This window comes from Diceros bicornis, chromosome 17 (genome assembly GCF_020826845.1).
Source record: "Diceros bicornis minor isolate mBicDic1 chromosome 17, mDicBic1.mat.cur, whole genome shotgun sequence".
Classification (NCBI taxonomy): domain Eukaryota; kingdom Metazoa; phylum Chordata; class Mammalia; order Perissodactyla; family Rhinocerotidae; genus Diceros; species Diceros bicornis.
This window is the reverse complement of record NC_080756.1, coordinates 3,372,068-3,383,949: the sequence shown is the minus strand read 5'-3', so window position 1 is coordinate 3,383,949 and position 11,882 is coordinate 3,372,068.

Below are 11,882 nucleotides of genomic sequence, written 5' to 3'. Positions count from 1 at the left end.
TCAGGTGTGCAGCCCCCGCAGCACACTGCTTTCTGCCCATCGGCAGCCTGACGATGTCTCAGGTCTCACTCCCGAGCAGTCTGAGATACGTTTCACTAAATTCCTATATTCTCACCCAAATATTCTGAAGAGTCTCTCTTTTTCCTTTACCCCTTTCTATTTTTCTCCTTGAAATTAATTTTTTTTTTTTTTTGTGAGGAGGATCAGCCCTGAACTAACATCCAATGCCAATCCTCCTCTTTTTGCTGAGGAAGACTGGCCCTGGGCTAACATCCGTGCCCGTCTTCCTCCACTTTATATGGGACCCCACCGCAGCATGGCTTGCCAAGCGGTGCATCGGTGCGTGCCCGGGATCCGAACCGGCGAACCCCGGGCCGCAAGCAGCGAAGCATGCACACCTAACCCCTCACGCCACTGGGCCGGCCCCGAAATTAATTTTAAATATCTCATGATTGCTTTACATTTCTTTGGTTACCAGTGCAGTTAAATATCTTTGTCAGATTTATTAGCCATTTATACTCCTCTCATATAAAATATTTTCTCTAGTTTACTTTTGAAATAACCTTTATGTGGCTTTGCTTTTTGGCTGATGTCAAAACATTTCCAGGGCAAGTTCCAATAAATGTATACATTCTCTTTTGATATGGTAGAACTGACAAGAATCCGGAAGTGATGATTTCTCTAATGCTGGAGTTGTTCCAAAGGTCCACGTGGAGCGTTGGTTTAATGATGCTGTAACATTTTGCAGGACGATTATGTAGCTACAATTATAAATTCTTGTACTGCATAATGAATCTTGTGCCCCTTATTTTAGGAACTCTTACCACTACTTATTTCGAAATAATATTTTAAAATCAGAATTAAAATTACATTTTTTCTGTGTTCCACCTTAAGACAGTATCCTAAAAATCAACCTGGCTGTGGATTTTGGGAAAATGCTAGCCAAGGGTCACAATGTTCCTGTCTGCCGGACAACTGGGCTGAGAAATTCTGGATAAGATTCAGACATGTAGGATGAGACTCTTCCTTTGGCCCAGATTGGCTGCACAAGAAAATGTTCAAGGGATATAAAAGCGGAAACTACCAATTAAGAAAGATCATTTTCCTGTTTACTAAAATAGAGCTTATTCCCTAAATAGCGCTTATGGATTCAAAATGTAAGCCAAATCATGTCAGTCCTCTGCCATTTCACTTGGAGTCGAACTTCGGCCCTGCACCCCTCTTGGGCACGTACCTCTGCCGCCTCTTCTCTGCCCGCCCCTGCCCCTCGACCCCCTTAATTCACTTGGCATCAGCCACTCTGGCCTCTGGGCTGTTCCTGGAATGAGCTGAGCAAACTCTTCCCTGGGATCTGGCCTTTGGGCTGCTGTTCTCTGCCTGGGTTCTTCCCCTCCATATCTATGGGGCCAACACTTGCTTGCTCTTTCTAATACACGCTCAATGCCACCGTCTCAATGAAGCCTACCTAACTTCCTTATTTAAAATTGCAGCCTGCACCCTGCCCTCCCACATGTCTGGTCCTCCTTACCCTGCTCCATTTTTCCTCCATAACAATTATCACCTAACGTTGTGTATAGTTACCTATTATGTTTATCATCTGTCTCCAAGTTAGAATAAAGACCCAGAAGGGTGGGTCTTTTACATTTACACATTTACTGATGTGTACCCCAAGCACATAGAACAGTACCCGGCAGATAGTAGACATTCAAATAACACTTGTGAGATGAATTAAAAACATTTTTAAAGGATAACACAGATGGAGAGTGTGCCATAGATGGCACTTGACTGGGGATCTAGAAGATCCATCACAAGTATGTGGCCTAATTTAGTCTTATGTCACCTTTTGGATAATGTGAATCATATTGTTTATTCATTGATTGGACAGACGTTTTTCTGTCATAGACCATGTATCAGCACTGTGCTAGACGCCGCAGACACGAGAAAGAAAATACAATCTCTATCTTCAATGAAGGTATAGATTAGAGGCATGTCTAATGGGGGAGGGGGTGGGGGTTGGTGTCAGGAGAGACTGAGAGCATCCAGCTGAGTTGTGAGGCAGGCAGAGCTGGAGGAGGGGCACGGGAGAGTGCTCAGAGGCAGTCCAGACGGGGAGGGAGCACGGTCAAAGGTCTGTCCTGATGCGGCTCCTGCTCACCCTGAATTCTATGCTGAGGAATTTGGACTTTATCCTAGAGCAGTCAGGAGCCACGGAAACATGAAACATAGAACAACACGGCCAGATTCACATCTTAGAAAGATCACTATGTCCTCTGATACTCAAGGTGTGTTAAACAAGCATTTCATGAGTCCTTACTATCATCAAAACGCTCTTCCTTTGGGCTTTGTAGAAAATTAAAATGGTATGTCTAGGAAAAAAAATTTCTGACTATATTGGTAAACTATGTTTTAAGCTTAAATAAGGGGTATTGAAAGAGTTTTGTTTTTCCAAAGTTAATTATAATACGTTTATATTGAAAAGATATAAAAACCTTTTGAAATTTAATTATTTTTCTTTTTAAAATTAATTTTTCTAAATTAAATTAAATAATTTAAAGAAATTCGATTTTCTTTAGTTCTTGAAATTAAAAACAACCAAAAAAATGTTCAAGAAGCTGACTGAGAAGGAGAAGGAAGACGTTGACAACTTACAATGCCGGGAGACTCTGTCGCTGCTTCAGAAATGTGCAGCGGGAGCAAGTTGATATGTATTCTGAAAGCAGGCTTGGTTCATGTGACCAGAATTTACAAAGAGGCGAAGCTATGTTCTTTCCAGGTGCCTAGGCTTTTCTGCCTGGAAGGATAACCATCCTGTCACTGGTGTCACATACACACTGCCATGGGTGGAGCTGAGGTCTAAAGAGCGACCCCATGCTCCACGCTCCGTATGTCCAGTGGTGTTCTGAGGGCCCTGGTACTGGCCTCAGTAAAAAAAATGTCTGGGGCTGAAGATCCTGCTGTGCCCTTAGACCATTATTCTGATGTTGAACGATGTCCGGTCACTTCTGGGATTTCATATCAGAGAGTTAAGGATTGTGGGGAGATGAAAGACATTTCCATAAGAGTTTTTGTTGCTTGATGTTAGATTTTTACATTCTTGATTGGATTGATGTGTTCAAAGGTTGTCAAAATCAAAACAGTGCTATTGATTCTGCAAGAGAGTTTGTCGTGTACCTCCCGCAGAACTTTTTTACTACCCTTAAATAAGACTTTATAAACAACTTATTGAGTTCTGTTTTCGTATTTCTGGAATGTTTTCCAATGCCACTAAGTAATTCTTCAGTTCTCAGAAGACACTTACTGGGTGTCCTACAAATTTAACTCCATTCTGACACTGCCTACCTGGAGACAGTGTCAGATCCCACAGGGTTAAGAGCTCAGTCTTAAAGTTCAGAGGGGCTGAAAGTTCCACCCTGTAATCTCTTGGTCTTGCTGGTGACGGGCCCCTTTCTGAGGTGTTGCTAAGCTGCTTCATTAGCATGAGCTCAGGTGTGCTCCAAAGGGGCTCCTATGAGTAACAAAAGACACTCCTATCTCTCAGGAAATTCCAAGGATTTTAGGAGCTCTGTGCCAGAAAGTGGGGACAAAGACCAAACATATTTCTTCTTATATCATAGTATTATTTTCTTTTTTTAAAGCAACGGTTAAAACGTGGAGTCTGGAGCCAGACTACCTGGGCCCAAATCAGGCCCTGCAACTAACTAGACTTGTGACCGTGGGCCAGCTATTGAAGCTTTTTTTGCCTTAGTTTCCTCATCTGTAAAATGGAGATAATAGCAGTGATGGGGTTCAGGACACATCACCCCAGAACATGGCACCTTGGCATATTAAGTATCTTAAACTGAAGGAATTTAAAACAAATGGCAGAAGTAGAAAGGTCACTCTGACTCCCCCTCCCCCCTTCTTCCCTGAAACAGGTCATAAAACTCCCCTGTTCGAGGTGCCCTTCCTGGACCTGGAGGAGGAAAGACACTCTTATCACCAGAGATGGGGAATTTGGGGCCAAGAAATCTGTACAAACAAACCTCGTTCAACTAGCCCTTATCTTCCTCGTCACTCCTTCACCTCTAGCCCAAACCCCTTTGTCTTGTCAATTCTTCACAAATTTATTGTTTCTTTGTCTAAAAGGTACAAAAACTTCCTGCTCTGGTCACTTTTCGGGTCTTGATTCTCTTGTGAAGCCTCCCGTGTATATGTAAAAATTTAATAAAATGTGTATGCTTTTCTCCTGTTAATCTGTCTTTGTCAGTTAAAGTTTCTGATCCAACCAGGGCCCTAAGACGGTCGAGGAAAACTTTCCCTCCTGTACAGCAGTCTCCACCTCGAAGCACTGTAGTCAGGAAATACACACAATGCCCTTGGAACAGTACCTGAGCAGGGAGAGGGCTTTGTAAACATCAGCCCTTATCACCTACCCAGCTTTACACTGTCTCATCGTGCTTTGAAGAAAAGTCAGCATTAAAAAGTTCCCTGAAATAGGTGAATACCAGCTCCAGAATTAATCATCGCATTGGACAACTGATCACATCCCATCTTACCTTATTTGAAGGCATATACAATGAACACTGATGACACCCGTGTTGAAATTGACCCTAACAGATCCACAGCTAACAGAAACTGTAAGATGGTCAACACGGTGTCCGTTTTGTTTGTTTTGCAATTGTTTCTACTGAAGTAGCAGGTTTTCTGTTGTGTTTTGTTTTTGTCTTTTTTCCTGCAGTTATATCTTTTCAAGTTCAGGAGAAGCATGCTGCACTTAAGTAATAAAGGCCTAAGACTTATAACATCTTAACGCACGTTGTGGTGTTAGAACTGTTAAAAGAAAACTGAGGCATATTAAAAATTTTAAGAGTTTATTGGAGCAGAAATTGATTTGAATCAGGCCGTGCCAAATCTGCCACGGCTAGGAGCTCGCCACCTCTAGGAGCTGGAGGAAAGACTTTTGTGGAGGAGATTCGGAAGCAAAGCAAGGGAGTTATGCGATTGGCTGCAGCTCAGCGTTGACCTTGTTTGGAAAAGCCTGTTGGCTGTTTGTGATTAGTTGTCTTCAGGTTTTGATTTCTTAACCTTGAGGGAATTACAGGCTTAGGTTTGGGTTTGCTTACGTGTGTAAACTACTAAAACGCCTCAGTCGAACGGCCTCCTTGTTTGATTAATTTAACAAAACAAATGCAGTGGTCAATGATGCCACTGATTTAACAGATTGGCACTCAGACCCAGACACACGCCCCACAGCCCCACAGCCTAAACATGCCTCCCAGCGGCCTTACCTCAGAGGCCTGGGAAGCCTCCATGAAGTAGACAAGACCAAACAGAGTCACCATAATAACAAAATCGAATCCTTTACCCCTTAACATGACTTAACTTGAGATGGTGAATTTTCCTTTATTCAGATATTAAGGTTGCACATGTGTGGAATTCAGTGGTAGGGATTAGCTCTGACAGACCAGGAATCGCTGGTCAGGTCGAGAATATGTAAGAAATAAATCTTTTTATTTTGGCTTCTATCCTTTTAAAGATCATACAGGGGCCGGCCCTGTGGTGCAAGCGGTTAAGTGAGTGCGCTCCACTGTGGCGGCCCGGGGTTTGCCGGTTCGGATCCCAGGCACGCACCGACGCACCACTTGGCAAGCCATGCTGTGGCAGTATCCCATATAAAGTGGAGGAAGACGGGCATGGATGTTAGCCCAGGGCCTGTCTTCCTCAGCAGAAAGAGGAGGATGGGCAGATGTTAGCACAGGGCTGATCTTCCTCACACACAAAAAAAAGATCATACAAATATGTTCACGATTGGAAGCATGCATTCTTCTTTGCAGACTTTAATGCTGAATATAGAAAAGTTTAAATTGATGGCATGTCTACCTAATTCATTCATCAAATATTTATTGAGTAACTATTATGTCTTGGGCACTGTTCTAGGTACTGAAAAACAGTGGTGGAAAAAAGAAAGACGAAGTCCCTGCCCTCATAAAGCATACACTGTGAGTGTATTCATTGTGGGGTGTATCCATTATGGGGTGTAGCATTTTGGGGTGTATCCATTATGGGGTGTATCCACTGTGGGCTGTATCCATTGTGGGCTATATCCGTTATGGGGTGTATCCACTGTGGGCTGTACACGTTGTAGAGGGAGGTGAAGAGAAAACAAGTGGAAAAAAACACAAAATGTGACAAAGAGAAAACTCTTGAAACAGAGTGTTCAGGGAAGGCCTCACCGAGAAGGCAACATTTAACCAAGATATCAAGGAGATGAAGGCTTTCTGGGGGAGGAGCGTTCCAGGTGAAGGACCCAAGAGACGCAGAAGCTGGGGCAGGGCATTCGCGCCGTGCTTGAGGAACAGCAACGGGCCCGTGGGGCTGGAGCAAAGCGAGCGAGGCAGAGTGGACACGACCGAAGTTCAGAGACCTGGGGACACGAGGGGAAAGCACGCACGTCTTACAGGAGCTCTCTACTCTCAGGACTTGGGCTTTTCCTCTGGCTCCTGGGAAACTTGGGGAGATTTGAGAAGAGGAGAGACGAGAATCGCACTTGCCTTTTCAAGAGACCAGCATGGCCAGTGTGTTGAGAATAGGCTAAATGGGGCAAGGGAGACAGGTAAGAGGTATGACTGTAACTCAGATGAGAGACCATGGTGTCTCTGCTTGTGCTGACATTATCGGCCGTAGTGAGAAGTGGGTGGATTCCGGACATTTTTGCATGTATAACCAACAGCATTTGCAGACGGATGGGCTGTGAGGGGTAAGAGCAAGAGAGAAATCAAGAATGGCTCCAAGGTTTTAGCCTGAGCAACCAAAGGCTGGAGTTGCCCTTTGCTCAGACGAGGAACGTGGCGGAATAGACAAGTTTGGAGAGACGGAATCAGACATGCAACACTAGCCATGTGACGTTCGCGAGACCCATTCATTAAACATCTAAGCAGCGAAGCTGAGCAAGCAGTTTGCTTTATGATTCTTCCGTGTCCTGGATATATTCTTCACGGCTAAGTGCTTCTATCGTGCTGAGACATATTTGAATTGCTCCTTGCTCTAAACATGTTTATGAACTTCTATAAGAAGTTCAGAACCTCAAGACTGCTTTCAGAGAAAGTAAACTACTAACAGTAAGAAAATAACTTGTTTGCTTATGGTGAGTAGAAAGAGAGCCCAGATCGAGCTCCTCTGTCTACAGCAGCTGCGACAGGTCACCAAAGCACAAACCATGCAGGCTTCCCCGAGGCTGGGTCTCCACAGGCAGTGGTCTCAGCAGCTCTACACTCTTTGGTGCTAAGTATAAATTGGTTTGATTTTCAAGCACAGGGGAAAACAATGTATCTTGCTCCAGCTATGTACTGTTGCACAAAACTCGTCTGCAGGGCCTCAGCAGGAATACCCAAATTGCATTTGACCTCTGTCAGGCATGGCAGTAGCACCAGGAATGGAGCCTAAGAAACGAAAAGGAGGAAGCACAGGGATACATCTGGAGCCACAGGGAAAAGCAATGAGGAAATTTCAGGAAATGCGAACTCAGAGGTTAAAAATCCAAATGCCTGCTGGAGAGAGGCAGGTAATGTCACCCGGTAAAGCCAGCCTGGGGCTCACAGGCACGCACACACACGCGTGCACACACATACACACGCACACATGCACAATAACAGGAAGTAGTGGGGACTGCGGTGCTCAGCAGGGCTGAGGTTTCCTCCGAAGCGGAGTGGGGGGCCTTCGCCGCTGTGCAGGAGGGCAGTGCAGCCAGATCTTGCCTCATTTCCAGAAAAGCCAGAAATCTAGATATTTATGTGAAATCTCCTGATTTTTAAGCGTTGGCAGTTAGTTCACATGTTCCAACAGCACTGTGAAGCCCAACCGACATATCTGTGAGCTGCTTTTGGTTTTTAGGCCCCCACCTTGCAACTTCTAACATCACCATTTACACACAAATAGCATTAACTATTGACTCAACTGAGCCATTAAATTCCATCGTAGTTATGACGATCACTTCTCTACACGTCAGAAACCATTCTTTTTTGTACGTGACCTGAAGTTTTTGTGTCAATATGAAGTCCTAATATTCAAATGCAAAGACTAAAAACAAAGTAATAATACAATTAAAAAAACCCTAACCTTTCAGGATTTTTAAAAATGAAATTGTTGACTTTTGTTACTACTTTTGCATAAATCTTCTCAAATTAAAGCTAAGTCTGCATTACGCATAGCATGATGTTGAATAAGGCAGAGTCATGCCTGCTGCTTCCAAAACATTTTGCAAGATTCTCCTGGAGTATTTTTTTTAAGGATGTTCGGCTGCAGAAAGTATATAGGGTGATGGGAAAGGACTGGTTCTGACCGGAACGAGTAAGCGGAAGGAGAGATTTTCATTATGATTGAGGCTAGTCTTCATAGTCATTTCTAGAAACTCATTTTCTCCATCATTCTATATAGAAATCTTCATTGAAAAGCAAGAATACTGGATGATTGAATAGATTTGGGGGAATGCTTAAACGAATTCGTTCAGATCCTGTGATAACCTCCAAGCTAGTATAGCCTATGCAGGACGCTGGACCCTTGCCCAGGTGCGGGGATCTGAAAGGGGTCTGGGAAGAGTTCCATCTTCCAGGGAACTTTCCAAAGAGACTCTCACCCTATGGTGGCTTCCTCTCTACTCATAGAGACAGATTTAGGTTGGGGGGGAGGTCTTTGTTTTTTTCCTAAAATAATTGAGAGAGCAGATATCCCCAGAGCTGGGAAATAGCTAAAACTCTTATCAGCTAACACCTTAGGCGCGAGAGTGACTTTTTTCCCCCCAACAGGGGCAGAGAGCTGGGAAAGCAAGATCACGAAGTAATGGCAGAGCTCCAGAACTCTGGAAAGGAGTAGCCTGGAGGTGTGAGGGCATCAGTCAGCTCTGCCTGGTGCTGCCTCCAATCCCCAGGACAGCAAGAGTGTAGACAGTCCTCAAGTCACCTTTCACATGGTCTCACCAGTGACAAGTCAAAATGTCCTCAGGTTTTTTTAGGGGATTAAAATAAAATCATCTATTGCTTGAGATGAAACTACAAAGTGACTTAGAATTCAGAGAAAGAAATGACCATTTTACTTAACTTCACCCACACCCACACTCCCATTTTACAGATAATCAAATCCTTTCGGGAAAACTTTTAATAACGAGGGAAAAGATGCGTGGAGAGCTATGGAGGAAAGAGGGAGGCTGGAAGAGCTTGACTCAAGGGGAAGCTGACAGATGCATCTTGGTCACTTACCCATAAATTCAGCAGATCTTTCTGTGCAAACTGGGGAGATTTGCTGACATCAGGTCAGAAGGGGTAAGCCTGAGGTCGGAAGCTGCTGTTGAAAGCCTGGCCCTTCTCACAAATGAGGAAGTTCTCACTCTGCTGTGGGCTCCGGGGCAAGAGCCAGCTAGCCATGTGTCTGCTCAGTGGTTTCTTTGACACTTTGTAGGACCCTGTAGGATTTTAGCATGTTAGTCTCCCCGTGACTTACTCTTCCTAACCGGTCCCTTTTAGACACTCTTTGCTCCCAGTTACCTCCGTGTGAAACTCCCTTTACTAAAAACGGGGGGAGAGGTGTCTTTCTCTTTCCCGTTGCTTTATCAGGTTAGAGAATAGGATTTCCTCCTAGAGGGTCATCGTGTTATTTCATTCTTGTTAAATACCTGTGGGTTATGGATACTTACTCATCTCATGGGATCTAACTGTGTCCTCAAGCTGCAACAGCTTTAGACAAAGGGGTGCTCTCATCAAAAGATTATGTTGATTTTCCATTTCTCAAGGAGGAAAAATTCACTGAATATCTTGTTGTAGACACTTTTTTGTTTGTTTCAAAGATCTGAAATAGACAGTAACTTCTTGGTGTTGGATAATCTTTTTCTACCAATTTAGATCCTTAGTGGACATTCCCATTCACAAATACGATGGTACTTGACTGAATCACATCAAAAATGAGTAATTCTATACCAGTTCACATACTTGATAGAACGTTTCTTTGCATAAATTCCCAGGTCTTGCTTCATTTTTTCCCAGATGCTATCTTAATAGCTCAGTAGTTAGAGGAAGCAATTCTGTTCAACAGAGATAGGCACATAAGGGAAGGCGAACTAAAGGCCGAGCTGGGACACAGCACCATGGAAACAGACAGACAGCAAATGAGGAAGAGGCCCTGGATGCCCCTTGGGTGGAGCATGCTGATGGCAGGACTTTTGTGGAGGAGATTCCTCTTCCTTCCCACTCCCCGGACAGTGGGAGACGTGTAGAAGTACCACCACAGGAGCTGCAAGTGTCATTGTTAGGTCAGATGGCACTGTGTGGACATCGTCCGCGCCCCACAGCAATATGCAGTCCATTCTGGATGGGTAAGAGTGAGCTTTGGCATCGGATTTCCCCAAATCCAAATCCATTCTCTGCCCACTACTAACAAGTCATTAACCATTCGGAGCCTCCGTGTCCTCGTCTCTAAAATCAGGATAACAACATACCTGCCGCATTGGGTTGTGTGAGATTCCAGGAGACGGTTCAGGCACAGCACTCAGCATGGAGCTTGACACACAGCTCAAGGATAAGGCAATTGAGGAATCCTCTTCTCTAAGGCATGCGTCGTATGAAACGTTTGGCAGGTTCCTCACTTGCTGTGGACTAGGCAAGAGGAAAGGACAATAGAACATGGTGTGAGAAGAGAGAGAAGGGAAAACGGGTGACCAGAATGGAACACACCCAGTGAGAGGGAGGATACAATGAGTTCTGAATGGAAAGGGGCGGACAAAGAAGTAGGAAGAACACTTAGATCAGGCAAACCCCCCGTGAGCTCCAGGTGAGGCCCAGTGAGCCCCAGGTGAGCCCCCGGTGAGCTCCAGGTGAGCCCCTGGTGAGCTCTAGGTGAGGCCCAGATGACCCCCAGGTGAGCCCCCAGTGAGCTCCAGGCATAACTCTGTGTGTTGTAAGGAAGGCATCTGATTCTATTTTCCTCGTCTCACTTCCATGTTCTGTTACTCACCTTGATCTGCCTAGCCTCACCTCACATGTTTCAACACATTCCTCTTCTTTCTCATAGAAATTTCTATGTACTTTCTCCCCCTCCTCCGGTCTGACTCTTGCTCTCTCCCCACACCCATTTTCTTCCCCTTTCTTACCAGCGCCTCCACTACGATTTATTTCTCTTGTGCTGTTCTTTTAAAGCACTGTTCTCTCTAGCCTGCCAACTAATATTTTTTGTCCCTTCCTGGTCAGGAGAAAACTATTTTTTCTTTCTCCAAACTTAACAAACTCCCTCTTAATCTCTTCTTTATGTTAGTTATTATCTGCCTACCAGAAGTTCATTATTTCTTGACTAATTTTTATCGCTGGAGATGCCGATCAAGGGCCATTCACCCGCACATGTGCTCATGCAAGTGTTTGCTTACGGGCGTTTAGATTTTCTTCATTAGAGAACGCTGCTCTGTGAACAACGGTTCTGTCCAAAATCATCTCATGAGAGATGACTAACAAGCAGAATGTGTTGTCTATAATGATAAAGGAGCTTCTCTTCAATCAAAGATATTTGGGAATATAAAAGTGTTAAAAATTGTCTAGGACTATTTAACAATATTTCCCAAATTATTCTATCCCCAGAAATGATTTCTCTTGCTTTTGCCAAGCTAATTGAAGACAAAATTACCCAGGCTCTGGGTAATAGGTTCCTGGGAATAAGCAGAGAGCTGAATGACCAAATAAACATGAGCGGCTTCTCTGAAAAGTTCATTTTGTGACCTGAAACGTTATTCACGGTACTAATGGGACTGAGGCGATCATGGTGGTGACCTGGTCAAACCTCTACAGTGCTGGAATCAGCAACCACACAGACTCCTCAGCCAGACTGCTTGCCTTCTCATTTCTTAGCTGTGTGACCTTGGGCAAGCTAGT